Here is a 23,041-nt window from a genome sequence, read left to right on the forward strand (position 1 = left end):
CCCCTTCCCCCCCCCCAGCGGAAAGCTGAGGGCGGGGTTGGCGAAATTGGGAGAAGGCGTTGAGCTATGGAGGCTGCAATTGGTGGGGAGCGGGGGGGAGACCAGCGCATGAGCAGGCAGCTCGCGCCGGAGCCGTTGGGGGGGGGAGGGGCTAGCGCGGGACGCGGCGCGGGCCGGAGCGCGGGAAGAGCGCGTGGTGGGCGAGGTGTCGGTTGGTGACGGTTGAGAGCGCGAGCGGTGTGTTTGGTGTGTGTAGGTGGCCCCCGCAGGGCAGGGCTGGCTCAGAGCGCGGTCCGTGGTGACAGGAGCAGGTCGGCTGCCGTCTCCGCAGCGGGGGAAACACACACATAGACACACAAGGGTCCATCTTGACGGTGAGCGCGACTTCCCCTGATTTTTTTTCCATCTCTCTCGGGGGTGGTTAATGAAATGGTTAATAAAAACAGATCGTGCTGGGTGGAAGAGAAACCCAACTTGTCTCGGCGGAGAGGGAGAAACGTTGCGAGTGAGATTTTCCCTGCCCTCTCCGTGTTTGTCCTCCAGCCTCCGCAGTCATTTGCTTGTGTACTCCTTTCCCCATCCACTTGTATTTAGGTGTAAGTGAAAAGGTGTCGTATTTAAGTGATATTTGTGTTGAGTGGGCAGAATCGGCGACATTTGAATGGTTGTTGGCCATTGAAAATTCACTGACCTTTCGGAGCTGCCAGGACAGCTTGGTGACAATGAGGCTCCCCCTCTGGGGTTACAGGAGTTTCAGACCTCTTTGACCCACAGTGAGGGAGTTTAACCTTAAAAACCAGGGTCAGGCGGTGTGAGGGTCACCGCGTGCTGCTTCACACCCCGAAAGTGAGTGGGAACCTGGAACCCGCCTTCACCCCCTCCCACAAGGTGCCCGAGGGAGAGTGACCACCCAGCAACCCACCAGGAGGTCTCACCACCGGCAATGAGGTGAATGACCAGGTGGCCGGTGTCCCCCCACCACTCACCAAGACACCGGGAGGAAAGCCCCGCTTCGATTTTTATCCTTGAGCCCGTCCGAGAGACAAGACGCTGTTATGGTTCAGGTTAAAAAATTTCAAAGTGTCCTACAGAGCCCGCCTGGATCATAAGTTTTGCATCTTAAATTTGGCTAAGATGAGTATGATGTGTTTCACTTAAGGTATGATTCAAATGACCCGCTAGGGAGCTTTTATCAGACAAAGTTTATTTAAGAATATAGTTAACATGTACAGTAAGAAAATTAGCAGGAACTTTTATCAATTACAAACAAGAAACAAAACAACCACTATAATGTATAACACTTAACAAATGTATTTAATGTGTTCCAATCAAACCAATCCCATAGACAGTCCCATGGCCACACGGTGGCACAGTGGTTAGCACGGCTGTCAATTCCGGCCTCGGATCACTGTCTGTGCGGAGTCTGCACGTTCTCCCCGTGTCTGCGTGGGTTTCCTCTGGGTGCTTTGGTTTCCTCCCACAGTCCAAAGATGTGCGGGTTAGATTGATTGGCCATGCTAAATTGACCCTAGTGTCAAAGGGATTAGCAGGGTAAATATGAGGGGTTACGGGAATAGGGCCTGGATGGGATTGTGGTCGGTGCAGACTTGATGGGCCAAATGGCCACCTTCTGCACTGTAGGGATTCTATGAAAATACACTTTTCACAGGTTTAACACAACAAAGACATGCTCATGTGATACTGGACTTGAGTCCTATGGATGAATATGGTAGGTCTCTTGACACTCAGAACAATAGGGAGAGACTCTGGTCAAACCACCAACGGCAGATTCTCCCCGTCAGAAAGGCAAGACCTTGCTTTCCGATAACCAGCAGAATTTCCAAACAAAACGGAGAGAGAGAGAGAAACACTTCTTTCCAGGCTTGCTGTCCCCTTTAAAACTCAACTTACTGCAGCCAAACAGAAAAAATGAAACCTTAAACTCACTGGAAAAGGAAAAAACACTGTCCAAAAACACATGACCGTCCTAACAATGCAGGATCATAAAACAACCAAGAGCTAAAATAAACAGACCCTATTCAAGCTATTGGAGAAGCAAAGAAGGATCCCTCGTAGAAACTCGGCAGCAATGAAACCAAACTGAAAAAGGTCTGCTTTCAACTGCAGACAACAAGATTTTTAAAAATACTTTCTTAAAAGGTACACTAATGTCATAACACAGACCTTGGTTTGTCCAAAGGATTCACCTCCCAATACAGTGGCATGGAGGTCAACCGTCTGTCCACCTTGCCTGCGCAAGTTGGTGGATTGCGATTCGAGCCTGCTAACCTCCCAACCTGTCAATGAGTTTTACAGCACAGAAAGAGGCTCTTTGACCCATTGTATTTGCGCTGGCCATCAAACACCTATGCTAATCCTATTTTCCAGCACTTGGTCCGTAGCCTTGTATGCTATGGTGTTTCAAAATGCTTCTTAAATGTTCTAAGGATTCCTACCTCTACCACCCTTTCAGGCAGTGAGATTCCCATCACCCTCTGGATGAAAATGTTTTTCTTCAAATCCCCTCTAAATCTCCTGCCCCTTACCTTAAATCAATGCCCTCTAGTTATTGACCCCACTACACTAAGGGGAAAGGTTTCCTCCCTATCTACCCTATTTGTGTCCCTCATTTTGCACACCTCAATTGAGTTTCTCCTCAGCCTTCTCTGCTCTAAGGAAGCTGGGCGGGAGTGCTACCCCATTGAGCTGACATCTTGGATGTGAAAAAGAACATAAGAATTAGGAGCAGGATTAGCCCATTTGGCCCCTTGAGCCTGCTCCGCCATTCAGTAAGATTATGGCTGATGTTTTCGTGGACTCAGCTACACTTCCTGCCCATTCACCATAATCCATAATTCCTTTACTGTTCAAATATCGATCTCTGCCATAAAACATGCAACGAGGTAGCCTCAAAGTCTTCAGAGGGCAGGATATTCCACAGATTCACAACCCTTAAGGTGAAGAACTTCCTCCTCAACATGTAGTCCAAAGATGTGCGTGTTAGGTTGATTGGCCAGGTTAAAGAAAAAAATTGCCCCTTAGAGTCCCGGGATGTGTAGGTTAGAGGGATTAGCGGGTAAATATGTGGGGGTAGGGCCTGGGTGGGATTGTGGTCGGTGCAGACTCGATGGGCCGAATGGCCTCCTTCTGCACTGTAGGGTTTCTATGATTTCTTACATCTGCTCCCCCTTTGAGCCTATGCCTCTCTAACTCTGGTTTCATCCGCCAGTGGAAACAACCTCCCTGCTTCTATCTTATTTATTCCCTTCATAATTTTATATGTTTCTATAATACCCCCCTCATTCTTCTAAATTCCACTGATTATAGTCCCAGTCGACTCAGTCTCTCCTCATAGGCCAACCCTTCAACTCCGAAATCAACCTAGTGAATCTCCTCTGCACCTGCTCCAGTTTCAGTACGTCCTTTCTCAAGTAAGGAGACCAAAACTATAAACAGTACTCCAGGTGTGGCCTCACCAGCAGTACCTTATGCAGCTGCAACATAACCTCCCTGTTTTTAAACTCCATCCCTCTAACAAAGTTTTAAAGTAGTTTTATTTATTAGTCATAAGTCAGGCTTACATTCACACTGCAATGAAGTTACTGTGAAATTCCCCTAGTCGCCACACTCCGGCACCCATTCTGCACTATTAGTCCCTTTGCAGATGTTCAATGTCCTTTGCAAACTTTGCTCTACTATTCATCTTAGTGTCATCTGCGAACTTTGACACACTACACTTGGTTCCCGACTCCAAATCATCAATGTAAATTATAAACAATTGCGGTCCCAACACTGATCCCTGAGGCACACCACTAGTCACTGATTGTCAACCAGAAAAACACTCATTTATCCCCACTCTTTGCTTTCTGTTAGTTAACTAATCCTCTATCCATGCAGTAGCCTTTTGTGTGGCACCTTGTCAAATGTCTTCTGGAAATCCAGATGCACCACATCCATCGGTTCCCCATTGTCCACCGCGCTCGTAATGTCCTCAATGAATTCCACTAAATTAGTTAAACATGACCTACCTTTCATGAACCCATGCTGTGTCTTTCCAATGGGGCAATTTCTATCCAGATGTCTCACTATTTCTTCCTATATATAGATTCAAGCATTTTCCCCACTACAGAAGTTAAGCTGACCCGCCTATAATTACCCGCCCTTTGTCTCCCTCCTTTTTAAAACAGTGGCGTCACATTTGCTGTTTTCCAGTCTGCTGGAACTGCCCCCAGAGTCCAGCGAATTTTGGTAACTTACCACGAGCGCATTTGCTATTTCCACCATCATCTCTTTTAGTACCTTGGAATGCATTCCATCAGGGCCAGGAGACTTGTCTACCTTTAACCTCATTAGCTTACTTGACACTGCTTCTTTAGTGATAATAATCGTTTCTAGGTCCTCATCTACCATAGCCTTCTTGTCAATTTTTGGCATGATATTTGTGTCTTCCACTGTGAAGACTGACACAAAATACTTGTTCACTGCCTCAGCTATTTCCTCATTTCCAGTTATGAAATCCCCCTTCTCATCCTCTAAAGGACCAATGTTTACCTTAGCCACTCTTTTTCTTTTTAAAAATAATTGCCAACTATTATTATCTTACCTTTCTTTATAGCATTTTTCATGGCTTTCTGTTCACCTTTAAAGATTTTCAAATCCTCTAGTTTCCCACTAATCTTTACCATTTTGTATGCATTTGCTTTCAATTTGATACCCTCCTTTATTTCCTAAGATACCCATGGCTGATTATCCCTTTTTCTACAGTCCATCCTTATCACTGGTATATACTTTTGCTGAGCATTGTGAAAAGTCGCTATGAAAGTCCCCCACTATTCCTCAATTGTCCCATCATAAAGTTTTTGCTCCCAGTCTACCTTAGCCAACTCCTCCCTCATCTCATTATCGTCTCCTTTGTTTAAGCACAAGACTCTGGGATTGGATTTTACCTTCTCACGCTCCATCTGTATTTTAAATTCAACCATACTGTACTTGCTTCTTCTGAAAGGATCCCTAACTATGAGATGATAAATTATTCCTGTCTCATTACACAGGACCAGATCTTGGATAGCTTGCTCCCTTGTAAGCTCCATTACATACTGTTCAAGGAAATTATCGCAGATGCATTCTATGGATTCCTCCTCAAGGCTGCTTTGACCGACCTGGTTTGACCAATTGACATGTAGATTAAAATCCCCCATGATAATTGACGTTCCATTTTTACATGCATTAGTTATTTCCTTCTTTATTGCTCCACATCATACAGCCACAGCACATCACCTGTTATTATTTGGCAGCCTATTCGCCTATCGGTGACTTTTTCTCCTTAATATTTCTAATTTCCAACCAGATGGATTCAACGTTTTTCTCCATAGAACCTATATCATCTCTCACTACCGCCCTGATGTTATCCTTAGATATCAGAGCTACACCACCTCTCTTACCTTCCTGTCTGTCCTTCAGAATAGTTTGATACCCCTGGATATTTAACTCCCAGTCATGACCACCCTGTAACCATGTCTCTGTAATGGCCATTAAATCATACTCATTCGCGATGATTTATGCTGTCAACTCATTTATCTTGTTTCGAATGCTATGAGCATTCAGGTAAAGTGCCCTTATGCTAGTTTTTATACCTTTTTGAATCCTCACATCAATGACATCTCCTGAGTTCTTCTCCCTTTTAATTTTTTTTGTAATTTTCCATGTAGTTGAAACCTTCTCCCCACGTGCTAACCTGCTGCTTTCTTCCTATTAATCATTATACGTCCTGTAGTTTCACCCCCCCTCCCCCCACTTCCTAGTTTAAAGCCCTTGTGACCACCTTATTTATCCTTTCTGCTAGAACACTGGTCCCAGATTGGTTCAGGTGAAGACCGTCCCAACGGTGCAGATCCCTCTGTTCCAATACTGATGCCAATACCCCATGAAATGGAACCCCTCTTTCCCGCACCACTCCTTTAGCCACGTGTTCACTTCCCTAATTTTCTCACCCCTATTCCAATTAGCACGTGGCTCGGGTACTAACCCCGAGATTATAACCCTTAAGGACCTGTTCTTTACTTTAGCTCATAATGCCTGATAATCCCCAAACAGGTCCTCTTTCCTAGTCTTGCCTATGTTGTTTGTCCAAAGTGGACCACAACAACTGAATCCTCCCCCTCCCAATCCAATATCCTTTCAAGCCAGTCAGAAACATCCCTCACCCTGGCACCCGGCAGGCAATACACCATGCGGGATTCACGATTCGGCTTACAAAGCATGCTATCAATCCCCCAATTATGGAGTCTCCTACAACTGCCACTTGTCTTTTTGCTCCCCCTTGAATGTCCTCCTGTACCATGGTGCAGTGGTCATCCTCCCTACACCCCTCTTCCTCATCCACCTCATTCCTGTTGGACAAGGTCAAGAGCTGAGGCTCCCTTGTTCCTGAATTTAGGATCCCCCTACCTGCCTCACTTGCAGTCACACCCTGTTGTCCCTGGCCACTGGCCTAATTTGAGATATTTAAACCACCGGATGTGACCGCTTCCTGAAACAAAGTGTCCAGGTAACTCTCCCCCTGCCGGATGTGCTGCAGCATCTGAAGCTCAGAGTCCAGCTCATTAATTCTGAGCCGAAGTTCTTCGGGCAACCAACACTTGCTGCAGATGTGGTCTCTGCAGCTCACAATGGGACCTGCCAGCTTCCACATCATACAGCCACAGCACATCACCTGCCCAGCCATAGAGTCATAGAGGTTTACAGCATAGAAACAGGCCCTTCGGCCCAACTTGTCCATGCCGCCCTTTTTTGTAAACCCCTAAGCTAATCCCGATTGCCCGCATTTGGCCCATATCCCTCTATACCCATCGTACCCATGTAACTATCTAAATGTTTTTTAAAAGACAAAATTGTACCCACCTCTACTACTACCTCTGGCAGCTTGTTCCAGACACCACCCTCTGTGTGAAAAAATTGCCCCTCTGGACACTTTTGTATCTCTCACCTTTAACCTATGCCCTCTAGTTTTAGACTCCCCTACCTTTGGGAAAAGATATTGACTGTCTAGCTGATCTGTGCCCCTCATTATTTTATAGACCTCTACAGGATCACCCCTCAGCCTCCTACGCTCCAGAGAAAAAAGTCCCAGTCTATCCAGCCTCTCTTTACAACTCAATCCATCAAGTTCCGGTAGCATCCTATTAAATATTTTCTGCACAATTTCTAGTTTAATAATATCCTTTCTATAATAGGGTGACCAAAATTGTACACAGTATTCCAAGTGTGGCCTTACCAATGTCTTGTACAACTTCAACAAGACGTCCCAACTCCTGTATTCAATGTTCTGACCAATGAAACCAAGCATGTCGAATGCCTTCTTCACCACTCTGTCCACCTGTGACTCCACCTTCAAGAAGCTATGAACATGTGCCCCATGATCTCTTTGTTCTGTAACTCTCCCCAACGCCCTACCATTAACTGAGTAAGTCCTGCCTTGGTTCAATCTACCAAAATGCATCACCTCGCATTTGTCTAAATTAAACTCTGTCTGCCATTCGTCAACCCACTGGCCCAATTAATCAAGATCATAGAACATAGAACAGTACAGCACAGAACAGGCCCTTCGGCCCACGATGTTGTGCCGAGCTTTATCTGAAACCAAGATCAAGCTATCCCACTCCCTATCATCCTGGTGTGCTCCATGTGCCTATCCAATAACCGCTTAAATGTTTCTAAAGTGTCTGACTCCACTATCACTGCAGGCAGTCCATTCCACACCCCAACCACTCTCTGCGTAAAGAACCTACCTCTGATATCCGTCCTGTATCTCCCACCACGAACCCTATAGTTATGCCCCCTTGTAATAGCTCCATCCACCCGAGGAAATAGTCTTTGAAAATAGATCCCGCTGCAATTGGAGATAACTTTCTTCACTGTCCACCATGTCACCAATCTTAGTGTCATCTGCAAACTTACTAACCATACCTCCTATATTCCCACCCAAATCATTAATATAAATGACAAATAATTGACAAGGCCAACATTTGTCACCCACCCCTCATTGGTCTTAAACTGAGCGGCTTACTTGTCTATTTCAGAGAGCAAATAGGAGTCCACCATATTGACATGGGCATGGAGACACATGTAGACCAGACGGGGTAAGAATTGTTACTTGTGCACTGAGCCAAGAAGTGGGTGGTTAGGCAAGGTGATCATGGCTTGGCTGGGCTATTTATTAGTGTCACAGGTAGACTTACATTAACACTGCAATGAAGTTACTTTGAAAATCCCCCAGTTGCCACACTCCGGCACCTGTTCAGGTACAGTGAGGGAGAATTTAGCATGCTCGATGTACCCTAACCAGCACGTCTTTCGGACTGTGGGAGGAAACCGGAGCACCCGGAGGAAACCCACGCAGACACAATAATGTGCAGATTCTGCACAGATAGTGACCCAAGCCAGGAATTGAACCCGGGTCCCTGGCGCGGTGAGGCAGCAGTGCTAGCCACCATGCCTTGTCAGATTTCAGGTCAATTACAATTATCAGACTGAGTTGGAAAAAGGGGTTCAGCTAGCTATAGATTACACTGCGAAAGTGCGAGATATCTCGCACTTTCTATGCCTTTTAGCTTTGACAAAGGGTCATCTGGACTCGAAACGTCAGCTCTTTTTCTCTCCTTACAGATGCTGCCAGACCTGAGATTTTCCAGCATTTTCTCTTTTGGTTTCAGGTTCCAGCATCCGCAGTAATTTGCTTTTATAATTAATAAAAGTAGTAATATATAGCCGGTTCATTCTGGAACATCAGCTCGCGATCCTCTGGTTAACTGAGGTGCTGTCTCTTGCTGTGTCCTGTTGACTGTAGTCTTCCTACTTCCTGCTCACTTTCCTTTTGCAGGGTACCAGAAGATTCCTGGAACTTTCTTTGACCCGGTCCATGTGTATGATTAGTGGTATTTCTGAGCACTCATTGGTTCAGGCAATACATGATCAGTCTCTGATTGGTTTGGTTTCTTAAAGGCGGTGGTCACCTCAGAATCACAGAATTGGTATGGCACAGACAGAGGCCATTTGGCCCATTGTATCTGCACCAACCCTTGGATCGAGCAACTCACCGAGTTCCATTCTTGCACCTTCTCTCCGTAACCCTCCACATTCTTACTTTTCATGATCCCATTTCCAATTATTTCTTGACTGGTTCCCCAAGATGTCAGTTACCTGTGGGATAGCCCCCTCATAGTTTTTTTTTCCCATTATCTCATTAAGTTTTCTGGTTTTCTTCTGAGATATGTACAGATGATTCATATTTGAACCCATCATCCCAAATTGGGTGTATTGATTGGTGTATTGATATCCTGTAGAATTTCCATTGAAACGGGGTTATCGGTATGTTGCTTAATGTATGTTCTCATAGCAATTGTTCTTGCTACGAATGAAGCTAATTAAAAATATATAATATGGCACACAGTCTTGACCTGATTTAGAGATTACAAAGTCACTTCATACCTAAAATCTATACAAATTTGTATATATATCAGTAAATAAGGACAATCTGTGTGTCAAAGCTAAGGCTATGTACATTTGTTATGTATATTTTCAAAGAAAAGTAATTACTTTTAAGGCTGCACATTAAAACAAAAATACAGCTTTGTACCAGGCCCTGGTCATGTGTATTTTCAGATAAGAATGCACCTGCATCAACACTCTTGTTTCCTATATTGACCATAATTACACAAACTATAATAGGTTAATTGATTCAAATACCTTGATCGCCTAATCATTAAATGTGACAAAACTACAAACAAATTATTAAACATGGCTTTCTTGTAAATATTCTGTTATCTATCTACGATCGCGTAGGATAGAGATGTTTCCTGGCTTTACAACCTTCCGTAGTCATGATGTGGAGATGCCGGCGTTGGACTGGGGTAAACACAGTAAGAAGTTTAACAACACCAGGTTAAAGTCCAACAGGTTTATTTGGTAGCAAAAGCCACACAAGCTTTCGAGGCTCTGAGCCCCTTCTTCAGGTGAGTGGGAATTCTGTTCACAAACAGAACTTATAAGACACAGACTCAATTTACATGAATAATGGTTGGAATGCGAATACTTACAACTAATCCAGTCTTTAAGAAACAAAACAATGGGAGTGGAGAGAGCATCAAGACAGGCTAAAAAGATGTGTATTGTCTCCAGACAAGACAGCCAGTGAAACTCTGCAGGTCCACGCAACTGTGGGAGTTACAAATAGTGTGACATAAATTCTGATTCTAGGATCGCATGATAAAGACTCAGGAGGAAAAAAGCAGAAATATTTATGTGAAATAGTGTGACATAAACCCAATATCCCGGTTGAGGCCGTCCTTGTGTGTGCGGAACCTGGCTATCAGTTTCTGCTCCGCGACTCTGCGCTGTCGTGTAAAAACCGCACCGACCTCCTCAGAAGACAAACACGGGACACAGTGGACAGAGTACCCTTCGTTGTCCAGTACTTCCCCGGAGCGGAGAAGCTACGCCATCTCCTCCGGAGCCTTCAACATGTCATTGATGAAGACGAACATCTCGCCAAGGCCATCCCCACACCCCCACTTCTTGCCTTCAAACAACCGCACAACCTCAAACAGACCATTGTCCGCAGCAAACTACCCAGCCTTCAGGAGAACAGTGACCAAGACACCACACAACCCTGCCACAGCAACCTCTGCAAGACGTGCCGGATCATCGACACAGATGCCATCATCTCACGTGAGAACACCATCCACCAGGTACACGGTACATACTCTTGCAACTCGGCCAACGTTGTCTACCTGATACGCTGCAAGAAAGGATGTCCCGAGGCATGGTACATTGGGGAAACTATGCAGACGCTGCGACAACGGATGAATGAACACCGCTCGACAATCACCAGGCAAGACTGTTCTCTTCCTGTTGGGGAGCACTTCAGCGGTCACGGGCATTCGGCCTCTGATATTCGGGTAAGCGTTCTCCAAGGCGGCCTTCGCGACACACGACAGCGCAGAGTCGCGGAGCAGAAACTGATAGCCAGGTTCCGCACACACAAGGACGGCCTCAACCGGGATATTGGGTTTATGTCACACTATTTCACATAAATATTTCTGCTTTTTTCCTCCTGAGTCTTTATCATGCGATCCTAGAATCAGAATTTATGTCACACTATTTGTAACTCCCACAGTTGCGTGGACCTGCAGAGTTTCACTGGCTGTCTTGTCTGGAGACAATACACATCTTTTTAGCCTGTCTTGATGCTCTCTCCACTCCCATTGTTTTGTTTCTTAAAGACTGGATTAGTTGTAAGTATTCGCATTCCAACCATTATTCATGTAAATTGAGTCTGTGTCTTATAAGTTCTGTTTGTGAACAGAATTCCCACTCACCTGAAGAAGGGGCTCAGAGCCTCGAAAGCTTGTGTGGCTTTTGCTACCAAATAAACCTGTTGGACTTTAACCTGGTGTTGTTAAACTTCTTACTGTGTTTACAACCTTCCTCCAGGATCTCAAAAGTTACATTTTAATCAATATTGCTTACTTATCTATGCTTCTGCCAGATTCATGGCACCTTACTGCTCCTGCTTAAGTCTGTGCGTGCCAAACATTCATTTTCAAGATTAACCAGAGAAAGGTTAGCAGTTCCCCTAACCTCAATATTTCTATTTATTTTATATTTCTAGCAGAATGTTCACATTCAGGAAGATCCTTACTCAGCCAGACTTTTTCTTGTTCTTTCATGGATCAAAACAAAAATCACAAACGGTACAAGGGAGTTCCAAAGGATAGGATCAAGGCAAGACTGTTGCCAATGTTGATTTGATGTGAATGGTTGGAGGTGAAGTGGCGTGGTCTACACACAAAACTGGAGTCCTGAGAATATAGGTTGGAGAATCTTTCAGAGATGGATTTGGGCAGCTTATGGAGGGATTTATAGACCAGAACAAGTATCTTTAATGTTTAGGATCTCAGGGGTCAAAGTACATAAGAAATAGGAGCAGGTGTAGACCCTTGAGTCTGTTCTGCCTTTCAGTTTAATCATGTCTGATCTGCTCCCCATATCCCATCATGCTCTGAGAGAAGGTAAAATCTGAGCTCAGCCTTAAAAATATTCAGTGATGGAGCACCTACCACTCTCAGGTATTGAATTTGAAACGTTTCACAACCATTTGTGTTAAGAAATTTCTTCTCATCACAACCCTGAAAGATCTGCCCCTTAGCCTGAGATTGTGTCTCTGTGGCCTAGATTCCCTAGCCAAGGGAAACAAACTCTTTGTACCTATGATCTCTATGAGGCCCTTCACAATCTTGAATAGATTAGATTACCTCTCATTCCTTTAAACTCCAGAGAATATAACCTGATTTACCTAGCCTCTTATCATACAATAACCCTCTCATTCCATGAGCCATCTAATGAACATTCATTGCATGGTCTCCAATGTAAGTATACCCTTCCTTGAAAATGAAGACCAAATCAGCACATATCCTCTCCAACTGTAGCAAGACTTTTTTATTCCTGTACTTCAATCTGTTTGCAATAAAGGTGATTTGTCTTCCCAATTGTTTGTTGTTCTTGTGTTCCTTGTAGAACAAGCACATCCAAGTGTCTGGACATCAACATTTACAAGTTTCACGTTTAAAAAATGTAATCTGCTTTTCTAATCTTGCAACCAAAATGAATAACCTCACACTTCCCCACATTATATTCCATCAGCTACCTTGTTGCCTACTCATTTAACCTGTCTCTACCTCTTTGCAACCTCTGTCTCCTCACAGTGTAATTGATCATCGAATTCAATATCCTGAACCCCCCTTCCCCCCATATCCCTTTAACCCCAAGAGCTATATCTAACTTGGCCTCAACTGCATTCTGTGGTGAATTCTACACATTCATCAACCTCTGGGTGAAGAAATTTCTCCTCACAGTTCTAAAAGGTTTACCCCCTATCCTCAAACTATGACACCTAGTTCTAGATTCCCCCACCATTGGAAATGTTCTTTCTGAATCTACCTTGTCTAACCCTGTCAGAATTTTATAAGCTTCTATGAGAGCCCCTCTCACTCTTCTAAATTCCAGTTAATAAAATCCTAACTGACTTAGTCTCCCCTCATATGACAGATCAGACATCCCAGGAATCAGCTTGGTAAACCATCGCTGTATTCCCTCTATAGCAAGGATATCCTTCCTAGATAAGGACACCAAAACGGCACACAATACTCCAGGTATGGCCTCACCAACGCCCTATACAATTGCAGCAAAACATCCCTATCCCTATATTCAAATCCTTTCGCTATGAAGGCCAATGTACTTCATTACTGCGTGCTTACTTTAAGCGACTGATGCACGAGGATTCCAAGGTCTTGTTGAGACAGCTCTCTCAATTTACACCCATTCAAGTAATAATCTGTCTTCCTATTGTTACCAAAGTGGATAACCACTTCTCATGATCTTACAGTCTCATCATTGTTAATTAATTCTGGTGATGTCCTCAGAGAAGTGGACAAGATCCAGAGGTAAAACTTTACATTGAATGCAAGGTGGCACAAACCACTTTAGATTTGCTTTTTAATTTTCTTCACTGAGTCCAATCAGTTCTTTTATTTCCAGAGTCCCAAAATGTCAAAATGAAGTAATCCTTTTCAGAAGGTTGAGCTGCGCATAGACTTAGTCAAAGAAAACCTGTACCTTTGCGCATTTTCTGAACTTCACATGTGTGTTCAGGATGGTCCAGAAGGATAATTTTATCACTTTGACAAAGGGTCATCTGGACTCAAAACGTCAGCTCTTTTCTCTCCTTACAGATGCTGCCAGACCTGCTGAGATTTTCCAGCATTTTCCCTTTTGGGGTAATTTTATCCCCTGTCCCCTTTCTTGTTAACTAGCCTTTGTTACTCTGTCAGGTAGTCCTATTCCACCTTCTCTTGAGAAATGGTACGCTCAAAATTATTTCCAGAGTTTCTAATTGTATATCTTTCTGTTCCAATATGCTTTATTAATTTATTCATTTGTTCTGGATCTGGTCAAAGATTATTTCTGATAATTGAACCTCAACCTCCTTATCTTTACTTTTTGATTTTTCTTCCTTCTGTCTCAACCTATGGCTTTGTGATCACGTCACCACAAAGTTGGGAAACATCACAGGATATGCTTCCTCCAATACCTCAGTTGTTTGAGTTTCCACTGGCTTTTCAACCAAAGTAGGCATCAGTCCCACCTTTGATCCAGCTATATCATTACTCAGGATAAACTAACTTACCTCAGGGATCCGCGGCCTAGTCTCCAGGGTAGAGTCCGAGGGCGGAGCAGAGCAGCACAGTGAGTAAAAAACCAACTTACCTCAGGGGTCCATGGCCTAGTCTCCAGGGAGCAGTCGGAGAGCGAAGCAGAGCAGCACAGTGAATATAAAACTAACTAACTTCGGGGATCCACGACCTAATCTCCAGGGAGCAGTCGAAGGGCCTAAAGGGCACAGGCTGGCACTGCAAGGGTGCCCATGATGTGGAGATGCCGGCGTTGGACTGGGTAAACACAGTAAGAAGTCTCACAACACCAGGTTAAAGTCCAACAGGTTTATTTGGTAGCAAAAGCCACTAGCTTTTGGAGCGCGGCTCCTTCATCAGGTAAGTAGGAGTTCTGTTCACAAGCAGGGCATATAAAGACACAAACTCAATTTACAAAATAATGGTTGAAATGCGAGTCTTTACTTCCCCGGAGCGGAGAAGCTACGACATCTTCTCCGGAGCCTTCAACATGTCACTGATGAAGACGAACATCTTGCCAAGGCTATCCCCACACCCCCACTTCTTGCCTTCAAACAACCGCACAACCTCAAACAGACCATTGTCTGCAACAAACTACCCAACTTTCAGGAGAACAGTGACCACGACACCACACAACCCTGTCACAGCAACCTCTGCAAGATGTGCCGGATCATCGACACGGATGCCATCATCTCACGTGAGAACACCATCCACCAGGTACACGGTACATACTCTTGCAACTCGGCCAACATTGTCTACCTGATACGCTGCAGGAAAGGATGTCCTGAGGTATGGTGCATTGGGGAGACCATGCAGACGCTACGACAATGGATGAATGAACACCGCTTGACAATCACCAGGCAAGAGTGTTCTCTCCCTGTTGGGGAACACTTCAGCGGTCACGGGCATTCGGCCTCTGATCTTCGGGTAAGCGTTCTCCAAGGCAGCCTTCACGACAACACAGAGTCGCTGAGCAGAAACTGATAGCCAAGTTCCGCACACATGAGGACGGCCTCAACTGGGATCTTGGGTTCATGTCACACTATCTGTAACCCCCATGACTTGCCTGGGCTTGCAAAATCTCACCAACGCTCTCTCCACTCACATTGTCTGTACCTTTAAGACTTGATTACCTGTAAAGACGCGCATTTTAATCATTATTTTGTAAATTGAGTTTGTGTCTTCATATGCCCTGTTTGTGAACAGAACTCCCACTTACCTGACGAAGGAGCAGTGTTCCGAAAGCTAGTGGGTTTTGCTACCAAATAAACCTGTTGGACTTTAACCTGAGGGTGCCCATGCCCAGGGGGCACCACCCCATGCCACCCGACCCCCGGGAGGGGCGCCTGCGAGTTCCCCGCAAGTGGGGAGCTACTCCAAACCCCGCCGGAGTGAAGTACTCCTGGTGGGTTGGGAGATGCTATCGGACCTGGAATTCCATGTCAGGCTTGATAATCACATTGAGTATACATTAAAAATAGATTTAAATGACTTACCTCTCTTCCCGCCAGTTTCCAGCATGGTCCCGACTGTGCCTGGCTGTGGGAGATGCGCATGCGTCGGGAACGCATGCGCGAATCCCGCAAAATGGCCGGCACGCGATTCTCCCATCCTGACACACCAAAAAATGTGCGTGTCGGGATGGGAGAATTGGGCCCATGGTTACAGGGTGGTCATGACTGGGAGTTAAATATCCAGGGATATCAGACTATTTGGAAGGACAGACAGGAAGGTAAGGGAGGTGGTGTAGCTCTGATATCTAAGGATGACATCACGGTGATAGAGATGATATAGGTTCTATAGAGAAAAGCGTTGAATCAATTTGGTTGTAAGTTAGAAATAGCAAGGAGAAAAAAAATCACTGATAGGCGTAGTCGATAGGCTGCCAAATAATACCATCACGGTGGGGCAAGCAATAAAGAAGGAAATAACTGATGCATGTAAAAATGGAACAGCATTATCATGGGAAACTTCAATCTACATGTCGATCGGTCAAGGCAGCCCCTTGAGGAGGAGTTCATAGAGTGTATCCGCGATAGGTTCCATTACATACTGTTCGAGGAAACTATGAGGGAGCAAGCTATCCGAGATCTGGTCCTGTGTAATGAGACGGGAATAATTATTGATCTCACGATGTGGAGATGCCAGCGTTGGATTGGGGTGGGCACAGTAAGAAGTCTCATGACGGCGGGTTAAAGTCTGTCCACACTTCCCACTGCCTTGGCAAAGCAAGCAGCATAATTAAGGACTCCACGCACCCCGGACATTCTCTCTTCCACCTTCTTCGAGAAAAAGATACAAAAGTCTGAGGTCACGTACCAACCGACTCAAGAACAGTTTCTTCCATGCTGCTGTCAGACTTTTGACTGGACTTATCTTGCATTAAATTGTTCTTTCTCTACACCCTAGCTATGACTGTAACACTACATTCTGCAATCTCTTTTCCTTCTCTATGAACGGTATGTTTTGTCTGTATAGCGTGCAAGAAACAATACTTTTGACTGTGTTAATACTTGTGACAATAACAAATCAAATCAAACAGGTTTATTTGGTAGCACGAGCTTTCGGAGTGCTGCCCCTTCACCAGGTGAGTGGAAAGTTGGGTTCACAAACAGGGCATATACAGACAGACTCAATTGCAAGATAATGGTTGGAATGCGAGTCTCAACAGATAATCAAGTCTTTACAGGTACAGACAATGCGAGTGGAGATAGAGTTAAGCACAGGCTAAAGAGGTGTGAATTGTCTCAAGGCAGGACAGTTAGTAAGATTTTGCAAGCCCAGGCAAGTCATGGGAGTTGGGAGTTACAGGTAGTGTGACATGAACCCAAGATCCCGGTTGAGGCCGTCCTCATGTATGCGGAACTTGGTTATCAATTTCTGCTCGGCGATTCTGCGTTGTGCGTCTTGGAGAATGCTTACCCGAAGATCGGAGGCTGAATGCCATTGACTGCTGAAGTGTTCCCAGACAAGAAGGGAACACTCCTGCCTGGTGATTGTCGAGTGGTGTCCATTCATCCGTTGTCATAGCGTCTGCATGATTTCGCCGATGTAACATGCCTCAGGACACCCTTTCCTGTAGCGTATCAGGTAGACAATGTTGGCCGAGTCGCATGAATATATACCATGTACCTGGTGTTCTCAGGTGAGATGATGGCATCTGTGGCGATGATCCAGCACGTCTTGCAGAGGTTACTGTGGCAGGGTTGTGTGGTGTCGTGGTTGCTGTTCTCCTGAAGGCTGGGTAGTTTGCTGCGAACAATGATCTGTTTCAGGTTGCATGGTTGTTTGAAGGTAAGTAGTGGGGGTGTGGGGATGGCCTTGGCAAGATGTTCATCTTCATCGATGACATGTTGAAGGCTCCGAAGAAGATGTCATAGCTTTTCCGCTCCAGGGAAGTACTGGACGATGAAGGGCACTCTGTTGGCCATGTCCCATGTTTGTCTTCTGAGGAGGTCAGTGCGGTTTTTTGCTGTGGCGCATTGGAACTGTCGATCGATGAGTCGAGCGCCATATCCTGTTCTTATGAGGGCGTCTTTCAGAGTCTGTAGGTGTCTGTTGCGTTCCTCCTCATCTGAGCAGATCCTGTGTATACAGAGGGCTTGTCCATAGGGGATGGCTTCTTTAACGTGTTTAGGGTGGAAGCTGGGGACGTGGAGCATCATGAGGTTATCCATGGGCTTGCAGTACAGTGAAGTGCTGAGGTGACCGTCCTTGATGGAGATGCGTCAGATTCCAGAGAGTAGTCCATGGTGAGTCTGATAGATGGAACTTGTTGATGTCATCATGTAGTTGTTTCAGTGATTCTTCACCATGAGTCCAAAGGAAGAAAATGTCATCGATGTATCTAATGTATAGCGTCGGTTGAAGGTCCTGTACGGTGAAGAGGTCTTGTTCAAACCTTTGCATGAAGGTGTTGGCATATTGAGGTGCGAATTTGGTCCCCATGGCTGTTCCATGTGTCTGGATGAAGAACTGGTTGTTGAAGGTGAAGACATTGTGGTCCAGGATGAAGTGGATGAGTTGTAGAATTGCATCTGGAGATTGGCAGTTGTTGGTGTTGAGTACTGAGGCAGTAGCAGCAATGCTGTCGTGGTGGTGGATGCTGATGTGGAGTGCCGAGATGTGCATTGTGATGAGGAATGTTCCTGGTGCAATTGCTCCATGGGTGCTGAATTTCTGTAAGAAGTCTGTAGTGTCGCGACAGAAGCTGTGGGTTCTTGTACAATGGGTTTCTGGATGCTCTCGACGTAGTCAGAGAAGTTCTCACACAGGGTCCCATACGATGGAACAGCTGGGTATGTTGGCCATGTGTATCTTTGGGAGGCAGTAGAGATCTCCAACGCGGGGAGTACGTGGGATGAGAGCACGGAGGGTGCTCTGAAGGTCAGGATCAAAGGTCTTAATCAGTCTGTTGAGTTGGCAGCTGTGTTCTTTGGTTGGATCTGCGGGTGACTGTAGTGTTCCTGGTCGTTCAGTTGTCAGTACACTTTTCAGTAATCTGTTCTGTTCAGTATGACGGTGGCCCCTCCTTTGTCTGATGGTTTGATGACAATGTTGCGGTTGGTCTTGAGAGCGTGGGTGGCATTGCGTTGTGCTTGGGTGATGTTCGGGGCTGCCTTGTGCGTGCAGCTGATGAATCTGGCATTGACATATCTCCTGACGGTTGGGCATACATGTCGAGTCAAGGGCAGTGGCCTTCCGGTGGGGGGGGGGGGGTCCAATTTGACTTTTTCCTCTTCGGTTGCTGCACCGTGGATCTGTCGGCTGTTCCAGTTCATTGGAAGTCTCATTGGATCTGCTGTTGGCCTCTTGGGGTTTGTGGAAGAACTCCCGGCACCTCACTCGCCTGATGAATTCCTCTGTGTCCGCTGCGAGACTGATGGGGTCCATTTTGGTAGTGGGGTAGAAATTGAGCCCTCGGCTGAGAACCTCGATTTCACCTGGTTGAAGGGTGTAGTCCGACAAGTTGACAATGGGCTTCCCTGCAGTGGTACTGTTTTCTACTGTGGTACCGGGGAGGCTTGGTTGCTGCTGGTTATGACGCAGAGTTTCTCAAGTTTCCTGTTCTTGGTGTGCATGTAGATGGCATAGTTCCATTGTCTCATCTGCTTGGCATTGTTTCGCAGCTGGTCTTCGTCCTGAGCGCAAGTTGAGAATATGGACTCTATCTTGGTTTCCAGGTTGCAGCGTTTGCTACGGAGCTGGTCTATGAAGTGGTTGAGGAGTGTGAGAGAGGTGTGACAGCAAAGTCCTTTCGGACTACAGATCATCCCAGTCCAACACCGGCATCTCCACATCATTGCTACCACCAACATCGCAAACTGCTGGCTCAAGGTGGAGAGGATCACCAAGAAGATCGTGCAAATTGACACAGGCATCAAGTTTCTATAAAGATGCAAGAAAGCAGACAAGAACCCAACTTTAACCTGGTATTGTCAGACTTCTTACTATTGATCTCACAATTAGTATTCCTTTCAGAAGGAGCGATCTTGTTATATTTCATGTTTAAGTTGGGGCTGCTTTAAGAGGAAGTGTTTTGTTACAAGAGTCGGTTTGTCTAGGAAACATTCAGCAGAGGCTAAGAATGCAGACCAATAACTGATTGCATTCTTGTTTTTTCCCTGCAAGCTTAGCTCCTCCCATTAACCACAAGACTCTGTCCCTGTCAATCAACCTAATCAGACCTCACATAAGATAGCACAGTATTATCACAGTGCACAGCAGAATCCCTATCCAAAGTTAACGGGTAAACAAACGTTTGCATTGCAGTTATACAGAAGCACTAACTTCCCCTGAATAGTTGTGCTGTGCTGGGAACCATTTGACAAAGCGATTTAAATCACTAACTTCGGATGGTTCTGACAGTATTACTCTGAAACAGTTAGAAGAAATAAAACCAGTTCTAACTTCAGTGTAACTATTTTAAATACCCAGATTGATACATGCAAAGCCACGCCCACACATCCCCCTTATTTATGGCAGAATTCATCCCCCCCCCCCCCTCCGTTCCTCAACTCGACTTTACCCCCCTGCCCCTTGATATGATCCAGCTGGTCCCCTGCTCTGACACCTCCACCCTCCAAACCTATCCTTTGGTTTCTCCAGGTAAGAAATAACCAATGTAAAGTTACAATACTCTTCCATACAGGTACAGCACTGTGCATTCCTAGTTTAAATAACTTGCAAAATAAAATACAGCGTTATGAATCGTTAAGCCCCTGCCTAATGTTGACTCACTTAATGCTGTTTCACTTTAACATTGTTAAGTATTGTCATTATGTCCATTTTCACTTAAACGTTGTTTGCCACACACCTCCTCTCTGTGGCCTGTCTGCTCACATGACTTTTCCTGCAGTGTTTCCACCTTCGCCTTCAGTCCCTTTTCCTCTTACTCCTGTCCTTGCCAACTCCTGACCTTGCCTCTCCCACTGTCTGTTCTTACCTTAGTCCTCAAGATCTTTTTTTGATTGTCTCCCAAATTCTGGCTCCCCTCCTGGCTTTGCTTCTAAACTCATTGAAGTCCTGGCCTCCATCTAAGAGTAGAATTTGGTCATTGCAGGTAGTCCCGGGATTTTAGCTGCTACCTACATTGACCAACCCGCACTGACCAACCTTTGCCACTAGATGGAGCATGATCAATCAATTACAGTATTAAGATGAGCAGCACAGTGCAGTAATTTTTTAATATAATTAATAATTGTATTATATATTATTTCTTTTATTATTATTGATGTATTTCATTTTGCAAGCGGTAAGATTTCAGGTCAATTACAAGTGTCAGACTGAGTTGCAATAGCTAATTTTAAGGAGACCCTTGCTTCAGAATATCACAAACTTCACAGAATTTATTAAGTTAATCACAAGTGCAAAAATGTGATACTTAACAAATGCACTGATATACAATCAGCTCACTCTGGAACCCCAGCTCCCGATTCTCCAGTTGACTGGGGTGCTGTTTCTTGCTGTGTCCTGTTGGCCATAATCTGTCATCTTCCTGCTCAACTTCCTAGAGCTGTGTGCCAAGAGTTCTTTCATTATACTATTTTAGACCCAGCCCATATACATTATCAATGGTGTTCCTGAGCTCACATTGGTCCAGCCAATGCATGATTAGTCCCTAATTGGTTGTCTAAAGGTGAAGGTAATCTGATGTTATCTCCTGACTAGTTCCCTAAGGTACCACTTACCTGTGGGATGTCCCTCTTATAAGCTTTTCTGTTATTTCATTTAAGTTTTCTGGTTTTCCTCCGAGATTACGGGGTGCCTGAAGGTATTTTTGGCTCTTGCTTTTTTGACATAAGGGAGTGTGTGGTATCAGTGTACTAATGTTTAATTTCTAGGCTCATCATCCCAAATGCCTAAATTGGTACATTGATATCCTGTAGAATTAAGACAGGTGATTATCAGAATGTTACTTAGTGTATCTCTCATAGTGATTATAAATGTTTGAAACGCAGCTAACTAAAAAGCTATAACATGGCACAAATTCTTGACCAGATTCAGAGATTACAAAGTCATTTCATAAAGTAAAAACATTTAAAAAATACAGCACAAACAGGCCCTTCAGCCCACAAGTTGCGCCGGTCATGTCCCTACCTACCTAGGCCTATATATAGGCTTACCTATAACCCTCAATCCTATTAAGTCCCATGTACTCATCCAGAAGTCTCTTAAAAGACCCTATCGAGTTTGCCTCCACCACCACTGACGGCAGCCGATTCCACTCACCCACCATCCTCTGAGTGAAAAACTTACCCCCTGACATCTCCTCTGTACATACTCCCCAGCACCTTCAACCTGTGTCCTCTCGTAGCAGCCATTTCAGCCCTGGGAAAAAGCCTCCGAGAATCCACCCGATCTATACCTCTCAACATCTTGTACACCTCTATCAGGTCACCTCTCATCCTTCGTCTCTCCAAGGAGAAAAGACCGAGCTCCCTCAGCCTATCCTCATAAGGCATGCCAACCAATCCAGGCAACATCCTTGTAAATCTTCTCTGCACTCTTTCAATCATTTCCACATCCCTCCTGTAATGAGAGGACCAGAACTGAGCACAGTACTCCAAGTGGGGTCTGACGAGGGTCTTATAAAGCTGCATCATTATCTCCCGACTCCTAAATTCAATCCCTCGATTGATGAAGGCCAGCACACCATACGCCTTCTTAGCCACCTCCTCTACCTGCGAGGCCAATTTAAGAGTCCTATGGACCTGGACCCCAAGGTCCTTCTGATCCTTTAGCATGGCCAATCCACCTATCTTTGGAGTGTGGGAGGAAACCGGAGCACCCGGAGGAAACCCACGCAGGCACGGGGAGAACGTGCAGACTCTGCACAGACAGTGACCTGAGGTTGGAATTGAACCCGGGTCCCTGGCGCTGTGAGGCAGCAGCGCTAACCACTGTGCCATTCTTACATCCATTAACATGCCATTCATTTCATGCCTAATATCTTTACAAAACATATATACATCAGTAGATAAGTACAATCTGTGTTAAAGCTAAGGTAGCAGGGCTACATAAATTTGTTATACATTTTCAAATAAAGTAATTATTTATTTTAAGGCTACACATTAAAACAAAAATATAGCTTTGTACCAGGCTAGTGTCATGTGTATTTTTACCTGTGAGACATGAATGCCTCTGCTGTCAAGATTCTTATTGTGTAATAGTGCCCTGTATTGACCATAATTAGGCTAATTGATAAAAGTACCATGATCATCTTATCATTAAATGTGTCAACAGTAAAATTTAATTATTTAAAACAGAGCTGAATTTTACAGCAAAGTGGGGGC

At 45.0% G+C, this 23,041-nt stretch overlaps 1 protein-coding gene across 1 annotated transcript in view; it reads left to right on the forward strand.

The window, feature by feature from the left end:
• The first annotated feature begins 283 nt into the window (after positions 1–283).
• LOC144505339 (meiosis-specific coiled-coil domain-containing protein MEIOC-like) overlaps positions 284–23,041 on the forward strand; it is a 94,084-nt gene continuing 71,326 nt past the window's right edge. The window contains exon 1 of the mRNA XM_078231462.1: positions 284–374. The gene's annotated coding sequence lies outside the window, so the exon portion shown is untranslated. The remainder of the gene's footprint in view (positions 375–23,041) is intronic.

The sequence above is a fragment of the Mustelus asterias genome, chromosome 2, assembly GCF_964213995.1.
Source record: "Mustelus asterias chromosome 2, sMusAst1.hap1.1, whole genome shotgun sequence".
NCBI lineage: Eukaryota > Metazoa > Chordata > Chondrichthyes > Carcharhiniformes > Triakidae > Mustelus > Mustelus asterias.